The 16,915-nt window shown below is 37.1% G+C and overlaps 1 protein-coding gene and 1 long non-coding RNA gene across 2 annotated transcripts in view; both read right to left on the minus strand.

Moving 5' to 3' along the window:
* Window positions 1-16,915, minus strand: part of LOC136350981 (uncharacterized) — a 171,456-nt gene that overhangs the window by 7,686 nt on the left and 146,855 nt on the right. The window lies entirely within an intron of this gene.
* Window positions 12,955-14,437, minus strand: LOC136350988 (uncharacterized). Its single transcript, XR_010734232.1, has 3 exons — window positions 13,899-14,437; window positions 13,541-13,857; window positions 12,955-13,481 (listed from the first exon to the last, which is right to left on the minus strand). It is a non-coding gene; the product is annotated as an uncharacterized lncRNA (long non-coding RNA).

Here is a 16,915-nt window from a genome sequence, read left to right on the forward strand (position 1 = left end):
GCCCTTAAAAGTGATAAGAAAATTGATCGTTAGAAGTTATAAAAGTATATGAAAAACCTAGTATTAAATTCTCAATAAAAAAAGCTCTCTGTGATGAGCTGCTGGAATAAAAAGCGTTGGTGATAAAAACCACGAAGCATGCATGTTCAGCTTATTTCGCTGACTGCTTTTGGTTTTCTTTTTCCGTAGGAAAATTTTTGTAAAAGCTGTTTGTCTTTATCCGACAAAAGATCGACAGTTTACCTTCCACTTTCGCCCATCTCATATTCGAGAGTGAATGTTGTCTATAATTTTTCAGGTGAAAAATTGCAGAAAATGGCATATAATTTAAAGTAAAAACTTCGTTTATTGAAAATGTCCTTTTTTTTTTTAAATCTTTTGAAACTTCTTCCATGCTTACCCCGAAAAAATCAGACAGGGTACCTCAAATTAAAAAAAAAACGGGTATAACTGAGTTATTTATGAACGGATTTTGATCAGCTAAAAACCAATTAAAATTCTGGTTCTCAGACTACTAAGTAACGGCAAAGTTGATTTTTTTTTAATTCAACTTCTACTTCAGGTGTTATGAGTAGAATTTCAAATTGAACTCTATATTTTTTTACGGTCATTGCCAAAAAATATTTTTTTGAATTTAATGATTTGTCAAGTTAATGTGAAAACAATTTTTAACTGAAAAAAATTGAAAAATTTCAACAATATGAGTTATAATATAGTCATCTCTATCTTAAATTAGGACACTATGTAACCACCAGCGATAAGGTACAAGATAAAGCTGCCCATACCTATTGGAACTATATTATTCTTCCTCATAATTTTCTGTGAGCAGTTATGTTGCCAGTTCGATTATTCTAAATTAGTTCTTTACAATCATCATTATGTATCGCCATACATCATTAAATTCAGAAAAACATTTTCTATCAAAAAATGTAAAAAAATATGAAGTTTTATTTGAAATTCTGAAGTTCACCTCTGAAGCAGAAGATGAGTTAAAAAAAAATGAACTTTGACGGTACTTAGTAGTCTGAAAAATATAAATTCATTTGGTTTTTAGTTCATCAAAATTCCTTCATAAATAGCTTACTTATAGCTTCGCTGCTCTTGTTGAGGCAACCTGTATGACCGGCTCAACAAGATTTCAATCCCACGACGATCAGATGAGGATAATATTTGTTACGGATCTGATTTATTCACTTAAAAAGGAACAATTTGAACGAAAAACAAGATTTATCGGAGGTGGAATTGGAAAAACCTCACTTCAACTCAATTACCCTTTTTACAAGGGTGCACCAAACACTGCTAAACCTTCAGACGTTCTCAATTTTTATTTAAAGCACGTTAGTCTGGATGGCTAACTGAATAATTCCTAATGATGAATCTTTACCGGAATTTTTACCTCGGATCCGTATTAAATTTAATACCCATTGCACCATTAATCATTCCATATGCCACATCCAGGAGGTTTATAATAATTTCTACATTATGGCGTTTGCATTAGTCTGATAGGTCAATAATATCTGTGCAGCTGGCACCACTACTGCAGTGGCAAATGGACTATCCAATTGATACGTCACTAAAATGACCACTATATTTATTAGTTATGATGCTCTTGGCATATACGAGTAAAATTATGTTATGAGCACCTACTTAAATAATATAGTAAATAATAAAGTAATTAAAATTGTGAGAAAGTGAGCTGCTTCTAACGGCGATTAGAGAGGACAAAAAGAGTTCTGAGGGTCGATCGAAGGGACGCGGACGTTTGAGACACACTGTACGGAGTGTCCATACGATATTTTGTCGATTTGGAATAAATTCGCCAGTTTGTAGTAAGTAGGCTATACATATGGCAAAGTTATTTCGAAAACTAAGAGCAATATGGACGATTATTTTTTCCATTGCTTCCTTATCGTTCTTAATTTGCGTCGATTGATATGTGTGCAAATCCTACGAATCTGCGAAAGAAACTAAAATATTGCAAGGGACCAACAAGCTAAAAAATTTGAGAAATAATTTAAATTTGGTATCACAATTCATACAAGGTGTGCCAGGAGAAAGATAAAATGTATAGAATGGTACATACCGCCAAGAAAACGTAACACTCTTTATATGGTTACCGACGATTTTGACATTTTGTTGTAGACGGTCTCAAGGGGGGAGTTGTACGAAATTAAAAAAAATTTGCTCAAGACGAAGTGTGAACCTTTGTGCCACTTTTAACATACAAAAAAATTTTGAAAATATTTTTAATTCTCCCTCCGAAAAAATCTCGGACGCTAAATTCTTTGTAAAAAAATCTTTTTGCATAAAAAATATTTTTAAGAGTTATATTAAAAAATGTAATACTTTTAAAGTTTGACACCCTGTATACTGATTACAGTTAATTTTTGGACATAGGTAAAGTCGTGATATCTCTACAGAGGATATTGGTGATTTGGGTATGCTCGATCAAGTGAAGCTGTAATTATTGCCTAAAAACTATTTAAAGTAGATCCCTGATCGAAACTAATAGATCCGCATATCAAGCTTTTTTGCTTCAATTGTCGACTCGACTACTCATACGTTCAAGTCCATGCCATTTTCAGCGACAGAACTCTACTTGTTACTTTAAACTATACATTTCCTACTGGCTAGATATTATGCGTAATATGAGTATCATTTTTTCAGAAATTCAATTTTATGGCAGTAAATCCGTTTTTAAAAATCTACCATGGTATTTTCGCGGAATAAATATTGGTTTAGTTTTTAGAATTCAGTTGAAAGTAGTGATGAGAATTTTCTCCGAAATATCGATAACTGTCGGTAGCTGTGGACGTATCGATTTACAGGATATGGTTTTAACATTATCATTATGTCCGTAAACGATAGGAATTTTGATAGTTCAGGATATCAAAATTTCAATAGGAGCTTCGATATTTATCGTCTTTTCTATAGATGAAATTAATCGTCTGGTTGAGCTCTATGAAGCTGCGCTGGGCGAGTTGCTCTATTCCTTTCAGTTCCCGAGTTATTGACCAATTTTTATACTGATTTAATCGGTTTTCAAGGTTCCTCAAAGTGCACTTTTGGGTTCCACGGCCTCAATGAAACCATCCAGAGTTGATGCAAGCTTATCAGCACGGGGATAATGCCTTATATTTACTGCTGTGATAAATATCTTGTTTTATTTGTACAATTTTCTGGTTCTTTCCTTTTCTATTGGTTTTAGTTTGTGGTAACTAGTCATAAGACGATAACCGTCGGTAAGTCGATAACTATTGGTGAACGGATCACTATCGGACTATCGATAAATTATATTTGTGGTTAGGTAAGTAGCAATCAAGTATCGATAGAAACCTGTCAATATTGCTCAGTCCTAGTTGAAAGCTTTCGCTTTGGACCGACCGTACCAAGCTTTGACGAGTATTTTAATGATTCGCTCGGGTAATTGATTGAAAACAAAAATTATCGGAGTGAGGGCAAACCTGTATAGGAATTTTTAAATTCGTGTGTTTCGATAACATGTAACTAATGTACGTGTTATTACTTTTGCTTTGCTGCCAGCCAGGAAGTCATTTTTAAGCATTAAAGCACAATTTTGATTGATGGTTGATACGTAAATAGTTATTTATTCTCAGATATAGATCTATCCGCACCTTGGTATAACAATTCCATCAGAAGGGCATAGACTAAGCGATTGGAAGGAGGAAGGGTGGCAGCGCGCGGGAATTTCAAACGATACAAATTGAACATGGAGGGGTGCGGAACCATCACGAAAACCCCGTCGATTGTACAAAGAGTAAGAAGAAATGCAACGGGTCCGAAATGACACAAAGAGATAGTAGAAGTTCTAAAGACACAAAAGACGAGGAGAGTATGGACTCAACTAGCAAAAGACGAGTAGAGAAATAGTAGCTACTCGCAGTCCTCTCTCACCCTGCCAATTTATCCCTCAGGGACAGTTGCGGAGTCCGAGAAGGTTCGTTCATCGCGAAATTTTTAGAAGGTAGGCTCTGCGGGGAATCCCATACTACCCAGCCGCCAGAATATCAGGCCGGTTACATTTTGAAGAGTCCCCATTGAAATATAGAGGGCGATTCAAAATTCGAGGGAGAAAATTCAAGAGCGTATACGGTTGGATATTCTTGTTAAAAAATGTAAAATTAAATTTTTAGTCGCAGGCCTGTGTTTTCGAGTTATTACACTTTAAAGTTTCTGCGTGTTGTAATTTTTTCATTTTATTAATAAATAATATAAAGCCACGAAACAAATGATAAAAATGTCGTAGGTGGGAAAGGAAATTATTTCTGAGCTTTTAAAAGTTTCTTTGTTGTTTTTTTCGTTAAATATGCAGTTGTGTTGTCATTTAGCTAAATACAACTTTTAATGGAAGATTGATTAGTCCGCGAGGTCAAGCGCTATGGCCTGCGAGATCACCTGACTTGAATCATCTGGATCATTTTGTAAGGGGGCATTTAAAATAATTGATTTATGCAGTAGAAATTTATAGCCGCGAGCAATTAACAGAAAAAATAATGAATGCAGCCGGAATACATTTACAATAACCAAAATGTACAATCAGCATACGATTCGCTTATTTCCTGCTGCCTAGCTTGTATTCGCACCAACGGTGACATTTTTGAGCACTAGTTATAATTATTTTTATCGAAAATGGGAATTATTATTTAATTATTATGAATAATGAAAAATGATAACTTGCCGTAACTTTGCAGTGCAATAACTCGGAAACAAATACCTACCGGTGAAAATTTCATTTTACATTTTTTAACCAGAACGTCAAAACGTAACGCGTTTCTTAATTTTCCACATCGAGTTGTGAATCGCCCCGCATTTGACGGGTATCGCGTGTCGTTCAGCAGAAATTCCAACAGTTGCACAACTACTGTTGGCCCTGCCGAACCCGGCAATTTATGAAATAGCTCTGCAATTTACGAGAATAAAATGCTGACTGCATTACACAGGAAAATTTCATGACATGCATTGCAAGAAATAAATAAATTCAATTTAAATATCAGGAGCGTTGAATTTAAACCATCTGAGAACGCAACGTTATTTCATATCGCACGGAACTTATTTTCACTTTTCAACCTGAAATCTAAATGTAATGAAAGCAACACGTAACATTTTCAAACGTGCCGACTGAAAGAAAGGGTGGAAAGAAATGTATAAATTTTATTCCCTGGAGAATAAATTCAAGATGTGTGCGAGCAAAAAGGAGGAAATATACAACAACACCGCTTTTCTGTAGTAATATCTTTCAAAGATTGTCAGTCTCTGTAACGATTGTCAAGCCGGAGGCCACGGAACAAAGACGAATAAAGATAAATGACTGAAAGGGTGAAGAGGTCCAGGCATCATGAATTTTTTTTAATGTTTCTCCTGGAAATGAAGTTCGGGAACATGTAGGTCAATGGAGATAAGTAATGAATGGTTTTCGAATTTTCTCCAGTGCAAGAAGGTAAGATTAACGGCTGCCGTCGGCTGCTAAAGGTTTGCTTTGCAACTCATGGTAATAATAATTACAAAATATTATGTAAGCGAATCCTTCAGCTGTCCCCATTTAATTTCCGCCACTAAAGAGCCCGTAACTCCCTTCCCGAGAAACTCAGGATAATCCCCAGGGATCCCTTAGACCGTATGATCAATTCCAGGAATATTATGCTTTGGCCCTACATCGTTTTTTCATATTCGAACTTTCTCGTGACTGACTCCTACTCAGTCCATTAACTGACAAGTATTTGCTGTAATCTCCTCCCTATAGTGCTGCCTCGTGCATGCGACATTTCGAAATATTCAACCCTCCGGTAATTCCCTCCAGTTGCGCAAATTGGTGTATTCTACGCTATCGTCCAGATCGTGGTGAGGTGCTTTAAGTTATACGAAATGTACTCTCAGAAATGAATACCATGTAATAAAGTTCGGCAATGCATTAAAGATAAGAGAAAAGGCGGAACCCTGGGAGAATGCAGGTGCTGAGGTATGGGGATCTCAGAAACGATGAAAGATGTTAGATGGGTTAAACTAAGAACGTAGCCTAATTTTCACATTTTTCAGTCAATTTGCGTATGGAGCGTTTATTTGAAAAGTGTTTGTATTGTAATAAAGAGCATAGACATGGAGGTTATTGATGGAACACAATATCCGATAAATGGCTCCCCCATGACTGATGGCCCTCGTTAATTCTTTTGACGAAAATTTCGATGACATTTTGGCATAGCGTCTTCTCAATTTCATTAATGTCGCGTCGAATCTCGCCATTCAGTTTAGGAATTCTTCTTGGGTTATTGGCATACACCTCCCTTTTCAAAAAACTCCATGGGAAAAAAATTCCAACGGCGTCAAATCGTATCAGCGCGGGGGTCACACTACATCGTTGCGTCGAGATATGACTCTCCCTGGAAGCTTCGTCTTCAAAAATTTAATTTTTTCGTTTGGTGTGTGGCCGTTTTGTTGAAACTACGTGTCTGTGTGGCCCAATGCAACAATTTGAGTCCATAAGGTGTTTAACAGCTCGCGGTAACGATCGCCATTGTCCAAAGTGCGCGCCAGATAGTGGCTCGTAGTAGATGTACGGGACACTAAAAGATTGCTCTTAGATTCTCAGATCTCCGAATGCAACAATTTTGTTTGCTGACAGAGCAATCAAGTTGGAAATGCGCCTCGCCAAAGAAAATGATTTTCTTCGAAAAATCACCTTTCATTTGTTGTTGCTCTAACATGTTCCCTGTGAACCTTTGGCGCTGTGCATGGTCTGCTGACCTCAAATGTCGTATCCACTGAATCGTGCAGATCTTTAATCAAAATTTTCTGTACACTGCTTTGTGAAACTCTCAATTACTGAGAACGATGACGAAACGAGGTCGAAGGGTTGCGGTCAACACTCCCACTAACTGCTGTAATGTTGTCATTAGACCGCGCTGGACGATCACGGACAGGTGTCTTTTGGATTTGAACTAACCCAACGGTTTCACATTTAATGTAATGCGGGAAGGTGCGATATGGTGACCGAAAAACCCACGGCAGTTTCGACACTCTCACGATTTTGGTGGCGAATCTTCGCTATTTCTATGCGTTGTGCACCTGTGTGGCTCCCCATAACCAAACCTCAATGTTTATACTAGACGGTTGTACAAATGACACAAAAAAATGTGATAAATTCAAAACAACTAGGCTATATAAAACACTATATTTCAATTTTCGGAATTTGGCCATCTGAATTGGACCATTGTTAGTTCTCATCGCTTTCAAAAGAGATTTTCTGGAAGGTTTCCTATGAAGGCAAATAAACTCGGAAACGTGAAAACTAATATATGAACCCATCCGTACCTTGAACACTCCATATTAGAAATATACTGTGCGACATAGAAAAGAGAATAACCTGTAAAAATAGTTTTATTTAAATGATTTTTGGTATGCACGTTTTTTACAGCAAAACAACTATTTAATCATAAAATTGAAACCATTTAATTGTTAAGAATTAAAAAAAAAATTTGTCCGCCCTCCGCGGTGTCTTATACATTCCGGTACACGTCTAGGCATGGATCTAATGAGATGATTGATGCCCTCTTGGGGGATATCATTCCTGGTTAACTGGACAGCATGACATAGCACCGTTAGGGTTTGTGGGGAAAGGGATAAATTATGCAACCTTCTACCTACAATATCTCATACATGTCCAATCGGTGGGAGATCTGAAGATCGAGGGGGCCAAGGTAGCAAATTGATTGCATTTTGTTGAAAGAAGTCCATAGTCATTCCAGCCACATGTGGTCGTGCATTGTCTTGCTGGAAAACTGGATAAACAAGAATTTCCAGATAAGGTACGAGATGAGGTTCCAAGAATTCTTGGATGTATTTTTGGGCTGTCATACTGCCTCTAATGAAAAGTAAAGGTGATCTGTTACCATACGCAGTAGCACCCCAAACCATTACTCCAACAGTCTCTGTATTGTAAACTGAGGATCCTGTCTTTCACTTCGTCTTCTTCTTACTCCTGCCCGACCATCAAGCATACTCAAACAGAATCTGAATTCTTCACTAAACACGATATTATATCATTCAAGATTCCAATGTGTCCGTCGATTTTGACTGTGATTTAAGGAGAGGGTGGTAGGAAATCAGTTCAAAACTCTTATCTGACGATAAATGGTTTGAATCCCAATAGGCCTTCTATACTCGGCAAACCACTGATCCACCAACGTCCTCCACGAGATGAATCTATCTTCTAGGACCATAATTCGAAGGTGGTGATCTTGGCGTTCCGTAGTTTTTCGGTGTGGACCAGTACCTCTTCTTCAGTCTGTTTGTTTTTTTTGGAACCATACCTGGCAAGATCTCACTATAGTGTTTACATTACAGTTCAATCTGGTGGCGATTTCTCTAAATGACCGACCAACCTCTCGTAGACCGACTATTCGATCTTTCTCAAACTCGCTAATTTGATGAAAATTTTAGTCCATTCTGTATATAGGCATTTTTGATTATTCTAAAAGTACTTTCTGAGCACACTATACACCAATAAATGATATTTTGTAGTCATATTGTTTATATTTTATTCCAATTTTTATAGAAAAAAAAAACTCAAGTTCCTGATAGCTCGTGAATACATTGATAAATTTGGCTGAAAATTCAATCGTTTTTGTGTTCCCATACGCAAACATGCATACCAAAAAAACATTTTTACGGGGTGTTTTCTTTTCTGTGTCACGCTTTATATGTTCCCAAATCAAGGTGTCCTGGTGCTATTACAAACCGGGCGCGATTCGCATTTACAGAACTTACCCCTATTTGCTGAGTAAGTCCACAATCTGGCTTAACTTCCAAGTGGGGCTCAAATTGGCAATTTTGCATGTAGGAGTGTTAAATTAAATCACGTTTTGACTTAAGCTCATATGTGGATTTAAAGAGAACATCGGGGTTAGCCGTATGATATACGTTTTAGTTTTCACTTGAGTCACCCTAGAGAAGTCAGACTAGAATCGATAAGAAGGAAACGAAATCAAGTTATTTTTAGGTCCCATTCAGTTCAGCAGAGTTATTTAAACTGTCATTTGGAAAGTTATTACATCCATTTAAAACGAATGATCTCCCGACTACAACCGCTCTGGTTCTTTTTATTACGCTTTTTCACTTCCTTTATGACATTTATGATAGAGCCGATTTTAGATTGGTTTAGTGAATGGGATTTTGGCACAGATACGAATTGTCCATAAAAATAGTTGGCAACGCTCGCAGGGCTTCAGGCAAAAATGTTGACCTCGAACCCTATACAGGTGAGAATGAGTGGGTGCTCCAAGAGGAGCGAAAGCAAATTCGGATCCGGAAAACCGAAAACCGTCAGGAGCATGCGCAAGGGGTCACGATCGCTGTACTGCGCAAGTTTTTTGCTGACCAGAATCAGGAGACCGCTGTTAGAGCAGACCTATTTTCTAGGGATTAGCATTAACCATCATGAGACGCATTACGTCATTGTTACACATACACACACATGGAATTTATGATATTATGGTTAATACGTACATATTTCCTATATAGTTTAGACGGAAAATTTAAAAGGGTTTTTCTCCAAAGGCCATTTCAGTAAAAAATTCGAAAGTACAGCTCTAAAGGAAAGTGCTTTTGAAAATTGGCAAATTTGGGAGTTTGAGAACGCTCTTATGACTTTTGTAAAATTCTAATGCAAACTTGTTAGTTAAACTGACCAATCACGTGTAATTTATGAAAAATTATCAGTGGCGTAACGCATAAAGCCAACTGGATTGTCACACATTTCAATGCGATTTTTTCTGCTAAATCTCTTAAAATTTTACCTGTTTTAGAACAGCAAACAAAACCCATATGGGTATGCAGTGTGAGTTCTATAAGTATTAAGATAGTATGTAAATTCTGTGTAACGTGAAAGTACTCTTTACTGCATTCTGCGGCGATATCATAAACACACAACAAACCCAATATACCGTAAACGTATTCAAATTTATTTTAATATTTCAGTCGAAGACTCACTCCGCCATTGACTATTGGGTTAAATTAGGGTCAGAAGTATCTATTAAGGCCAGATAAAGTTTCGTCCTAATTGCCCAGAGATGTAGTAGGTGTGTTAATTAAGTCACTTGAATCCAATTTTCTAACGCTTAAATAGCAAATTTTCAAGAAATTATTACACTTTAAATGAACGTGTTTCGCCACTGACTGTGGGCAGAAGGGACTGTTATGGGCGTCTATAAAACCCAAGAAAATTGGCAATTGCTAAAAAACCAGGGGCGTAGTGGGACACCGCATCAAAAAATGTTTTTGCTCGATTTTACGAAGACCGCTCCGGCCCTGAATATCGTGTTTGAACGCAATTAGAACTGCTTATTAAAGTTAGAGACGTTATCGTCACGCCGAACAGCAAAGATATAGACAGAGGCGTAACATAAGTGTTTGTCGAACCATTAAAATCCAGTTTTCTAAGATAGGAAAATCCAATTTTCGAAAAATTGTTGTGTGCCAAGTAAATATATTCTGTTTCCACAAAAGCAAATAATGACTATTCTCTTTATAACAACATCGCATGGTCCTCCTTTTTTCCGTTTAAACATAAAAATCCGTCAACCATTAAAAGTTTTGCACAAAAAACGCATCCCTATTGAACCCATAACTTCTGATTTATCTGAAATGCCTGCAGGTGGAAAACCTGGATAGCTCAGCCATATTGTATTTAAAATTTCATAAAAGAAAATCAAACTAGCTGATTCAGGCATGCGGAAGCACAAAACTGAGGCATAAAAATCACCTTTATGGCATATAAAATCAATCGGTTTAAAGCTTCGTGGCCGACTTGGAAGAGTGCAGAGCATGAAGTATAAACCAACTTCGAAGTAGATATAACAAAACTCACACTTTTTTGGCCGTCAAGTGTGAAATAACTGGATTTTCTTTTAGAGGTACATGGAAAATGTATCTTTGCTCCCTGAGTCCTGGAAATACGGTATAATTTTCTTTTATATTCTGTTCACCTCCCAAAGGGCGCGCACATCGACTTAGGGCTTCCGTTTTGGGTCTTTGGTTTTTAGTTTATGTTGAGGAGTCGTTTCGTACGTATATTGTGCATTGGATTTCTGCTTGGATCTCCACAAATCCTTCAGGGAAATTGAAATTGTGAACAGCGTTGTCTCGCCCTCGTAATTTGTGGGCGAACCGTAAGTGGAAAGTTCTGTAGCTATCGAGAGGTAAAATGCGTTTTAAAAATAAATACATTTCTGGATTAAGGTCTCGATGTTCCGGAGTTTACTTAATAGTTTATTTCCCTATTCCAAACAAAATACTGAAGCAAAAATGGGGAGATAATGTCTTGTATTCACCTGCCGCTCCGATGCGCGACCCCGGGATATTATGGAGATAAGGCTAAAGACACTTTAAGAGGTGTCTCTTCTCAGCTTAAAAATTATCATTTCTTTTTGGGATTGAGCATTTTTTTTCCACTTTTTAAGTCAACGAATGAGTTCCGAATCAGCAATTACGGAGCTCTAAATAACGATTAGGATTCGGATGCTCTTATGTTGGATTATTTCGTCCGTGATGCGACATCTTAAATGAAGTTAATGCAGATCTCTACCAAATACCAGAATGAACATCTTAACCAGAGGATTCAGGACAACGGATATTTGACAAGGGTCGGGGCAATTAAGTTTAATTAGGGCGGTCAAGAAACGGCTGGAGCCTGACAATGTTTGCTTGTTTACAAATCGTCTCACTTTAGTAAGTTTGTCGGTAAAGTCTACATCAAGAAATGTTTGAGAGTTGCTCGAGTTGAGCACCATCACCAGATTGTTTTGAGGCAAAACACGTTGCTTCGAAAAGCAACGGAACTGTTAATACTCTAAATTAAGAAATGCCTTAAAACAATTTGATTGTTAAAGGAACTACTACAATTTGTATATTGCTATTTGCACTAGGACGTGACTCAATGTTATACAGGGTGGCCCATTTCAACAGTCCACCTGAAATGTCTTGAATGGATTTTTTTTTCGGAAAACCTCAAAACACGTCAATTTTACTTTTCAGGAGGATATTCTTCGATCATAAATTCGTAAGTGTAGAGTCATCCTCTTAAACGTGGTAGCAATCCCTTCGAGAATCTTAAATGGCACGGGGGGTCAAGTGGCACGTCAAATCAAAGGTATTTCAAATTTCTTCACAAGCATGCTGGAAATTTTTTGCTCCACCTTTAAATATTGTAAAAAACCGTTTTAAAACATCGGTGAAATAAATCGAAAAAAATGACCTAAACTTAATAAACTCAACAATACTACAAAAAATTATATTTATCATCAAATTCTTAAGATAAGATAGTGGGTTTTGTTACTAGTGAACGGGTAGTTTTGCTCCGATTTTACACCGATCAGAATCTTTTCGCGAAATTTGTCGATTCATGCGACGATCCAAAGCATCATGGTTTACACAACTGGTAACTTTCTGGATCAACATTTTCCTGGAAACTGGATTGATAAAAGAGGTTTCATCGAATGTCCCTCAAGATAGCCTGATTTAAGACCATTGAACTTTTAAAGTTCATTTTTTTCGATGTATTTCACTGATGTTTTAAAACTGTTTTTTTACAGTATTCAAAGGCGGACAAAAAAAATTCAGCATGCTGAAAAGAAAATTGAATTACTTTTGATTTGATGTGCCACTTGACCCCCCGTGCTATTTAAGATTTTTGAAGGGGATGTCACCCTATTTAAGGAGATGACTCTGCACCTACGAATTTATGATCCGCAAATGACCCCCTTAATAGTAAAATTGACGTGTTTTAGGGTTTCCCAAAGAAAAGAGTCCATTCAAAATTTTCATGTGGACTGTTTTAAATGGGTCACCCTGTATATTGTTAGTAAACATTTGGCACCATAGCGATTCACCTCGAATCCGAATAGAAGCCAAACTCAACAATAATAGAACTGTGTTTATTTTTTAAAGGAAAAAGTTTAGAGGGCTCAAGTCTGGCCTCTTTGCCGGCCACTCTATTGTCTACCCACCATCTTCAAAATAGATTATTTAATAATCTGTTAACATGTGGGGCATAATCGAATGAAACGTTCCGGCTGAACACGGGTTGGATACACCTGAAATAAATAATTTTCTTTTGTCGTCCAGAGTTTCATTTTCGTCAGGTAACATCTTTCCAGTGGCCGCCATTTTCGTGGGCCCACCTATAGATACGTCGGTGTATAGAACAATTTAATTTCCTTCATATATACAGAATTTTACGTTCGTGTATAGCATTGATACACGAATGAACTTAGACCTCCATATTAGATCGCATTTACGCGATCCCGTCAAATTTAAAAGATTATTCAACCGGAACATTTTCTGGATGATTAATGTGGTGCAATCTTTCGGATACAATTAATGCTTGGTGACGCAAAGGCGCGGAAAAACCTTGCAATATGCATGCCTTGCAGTTCATCTACTCCTTCGTTAATGGATAAAGATTTTCTTTTCTGTTGAAAAGAAACTAGTTAATTTCGTGTGAAAACAATAAGGCATCAACCTATCCCACTTTCCCATATCCTCTGGATCAAGGAACGTCACGTACAGAAGAGAGTCACAAAGTGGATTCGAAGAAATTTGGCGGTAACGAATGTTTTCCAGGACGGTTTCCGAATTACATAAAAAATAGTCTGGAGAATGCGGCAGTTTTGGGCACGTATATGGTTTTAGGTTAGTGCTCCCTGATGCCTCGAGAATCCGCGTGGGGTGTGAAATTGAATGTCGCATTTATTTGAAGAGCCTCTTCGGGACGTTGTATCTGGATGTATTGGTTTTATTTCCCCTGTGAATTATCCAGAGGCCTAATTATCTGAGAATTTTATTGTTCTAGGTTAAAAATAGTAACAAGTTCAATAGCAGCAACAAACCACGACAGAAATCCGTTCGCGGCGAAATTTATTTTACTGATTCTCAATCTACGTTGCCCCACCAGGACGCCCTTGCGAGAAGGGAACGCCCTATGCAGATTGCCACAAATTTGCGTTTAAGTAGGGGGATGATGAAAACGGTAAGAGAAATGAATTCAGTCAAATTTGGATCATGGTGCGAGTCTCTGCGTATAAGGCAAATTTAAAATGTCTTAAAATTGGCAAAATCCTTCTGGAGACATCTGGAAAATCTGGAAAAAAAACTGAATATTCCGACATTTATCTTTTGCCAAAACCTTTAAAAATTCACATTGCAGAACGATGGAGCTTAGATATTAACGAGACACTTTCAACACTAAGATGACAATTGACACTAAGTGACACATGTCAATCATACATATGTCAAAAAATATTAATATCTGTACGTCGCTTTCAATAGTTCCGCTTAAATGCATCCTACCTGAAGCTTTAGCTTGTATTTATTAGGGACACATGAATTTTATCGCTAATTCCTCGGGCGTGAAGAAAAATGGATAAAAAAAACTGGGCGATTATTTGCCATGTAATCAAAAGGCTTTGTGCAAAATATTGTCGTTGCTAATGGGGATACGTGACAGCTTGTGGGATAAGAGAAAAGAAATTGTGGAAGAATCTTTCATATAAAAGTAAGGCATCGTCGAAGAACCTGTTTAACGTCTGCTTAGTGGAAGTGATAAACGTGTCACATAGAAAACTTATATGTAATGTAGCGAGAGCACTGAACAAGAAAATTTAGGAGAATGTGCATCAACATAATCTAGGATAAAAAAAGCGAAAGGATGCTTAGTGTAAGAATGCTTTTTTAATTCCAAATTGTTTGCAGTACACGCTTTAAATCTGAGGAATTTCATGTACCAAATGACTAATTTATAGAATTCTTTACTCGTAAACAGAAACACAAAAACTGCCACAAAACACAACAACACAAAGACATTGACATAAATTTTTTTTCGATGAAACTTCTGTCAACGTCATGTCAACGACATGTTGAAGACGTCAATTCAAAATTCTGCAAAGGGGTCAGCAATACGTGGCATCTAGTTCATAAAATTCTCATCGCAATATAACTAGCGCACTGTAAATTCCAGATAATTTTAAATCAAAATGCATTCATTCAAATGTCCAACAATCGTAAAAATTTGCGTTTGTTCCTGTTGTTCTAAAATTAATGGATAATTTTCAGTGCACTTGTTAAACTGAACTCAGATATCCGAAAAAGATAAAAATTAATCTCATTTTATTGAATTAAGCTCCTTCGTGGTGAGAGACGCTTGTAACTACCGATACTTGGATAATGAAAATATATGTGTGTTTAGGAAAGGCCGTACCCATTTCTCATAAAAAGTCAATGTTTGGGCAGGGATTACTGGAAAAGAGCGATAGGGTCTGTTTTCCTAAACGGAAATTTAACAGGGCGATTTTATTCGCATTTTTTTTGGAAATCCTAATGTGTCCATTCTTGTCGCATCTATACGAGCAACACGAATTGTTGGGCTCTTTGCCTTGGGGTCGTGTAAAACCGATTATTTACAACACCCTGAGGACCCAGCGGCTCGCACGACGGACGCACAAAAGTGGAGAAAAGAACTTCAACATCGAGTTTTTTTTGCTACTTGGCCAAAATGTTGCCACTTCAAGAAATGAAATTAGATCATCCAACACGTACAATTGTGTTAGCCCTATTGGTTCTAATGTAGTCAAGCGAAAACGAATCGTTCTCCTTTGCCTCTCTTGGGCCCTTAGGAGAGAATTTGATATCCTTCAAAACAAAGTTAGTATCATTTACCATTTAAAATTCAAATGTTGGGGACTCCGGGGAGACCTAAACTGACGAGTTTCTTCGTCGAACTATTCACCTCCTCAACTCAAAAATATTTGCGGCATTTTGAAATGAAGACATACGACTATAGAAAAGCTCTTTTGAAGGCGAACTTCTGAGAACACCTTAAGATTTTAAAATGATTGCTTGTGTTAAACCACTCTGAGCTAGACTCATTATACATTCACAATACAATCAAATATAACTGACGTAATACGTTCAGGCATCTTAAGTGGGGAGTTACGTATACACGTGCAAAGTTTCTGGAAACTTTACGTTGTTTAAAGCAAATAAACGATACTCGTTGGCGTTATTAAGTCTGTCATGAGTGAGACGTCTAAAGAGCTTAAGTTTCGAAACCAGAGTTCATTGAATTAAGAAGCAGTTACTTTGGGAAAGTTTCAAGTTTTAAGACCTATTTCGTCGTGTTAAGTTGGTGAAAACGTCTCGAATTTATTTAAGACCTTAAGGTTGTTATTTGTTGATGAGGTTAGTTCAGGGCCTGTATTTGTCGATCTGAAATTCGAAGTTATATTTTGTAATTAACTTCCTTGGTTTTAACTAAGCATACAGTGCGGCTCTAAATTACTCCCCCCCCCCCCCTCCCGTCTTAACTTTTTAACAAATTATTATTTTCTTAAAATTCAAGGCTGATTATTAAAGTGAGTTTGTGTTGCATTTTTTCCATTTATTTTTAACTAATTATAGCCTTTTCTCTCGAAAACGAATGGATCGATTTTAAATCGCATTATATCATTAAAAGTAGTTTTGAAACGTTTTTAATTAGAGGCGCGGTTGACCTATGATCGAAATTTAAAAAATCGCCTTTTCCGCCTTATCGGCGACGCAAACGACAATTAGAGAAATATCAAAAACCCAAAGATACCAATTTCTGCGCCATTTCAAGCTGTTTTTGAATTCTAAGAATATCATAATTAGTTAAAAAGTGAACAGAGAGGACGGGACAATTTAGAACCGCAGTGTATGTACAATCAAGTATACACGGTGGCCCAATCTATTCTACCCAGATGAGTCACGAAAAACTAATTCACATTCAGAGAATTTTTTTTAGATTTCTGTGTCACTTACAAGAGGGAAATGTATCCGGCATCGATTGGGCGTATAAAATCGCAAACCTTAAATAAAGCGGCTTCTAAGC

The sequence above is a fragment of the Euwallacea fornicatus genome, chromosome 4, assembly GCF_040115645.1.
Source record: "Euwallacea fornicatus isolate EFF26 chromosome 4, ASM4011564v1, whole genome shotgun sequence".
In the NCBI taxonomy this organism is placed as follows: Eukaryota; Metazoa; Arthropoda; class Insecta; order Coleoptera; family Curculionidae; genus Euwallacea; species Euwallacea fornicatus.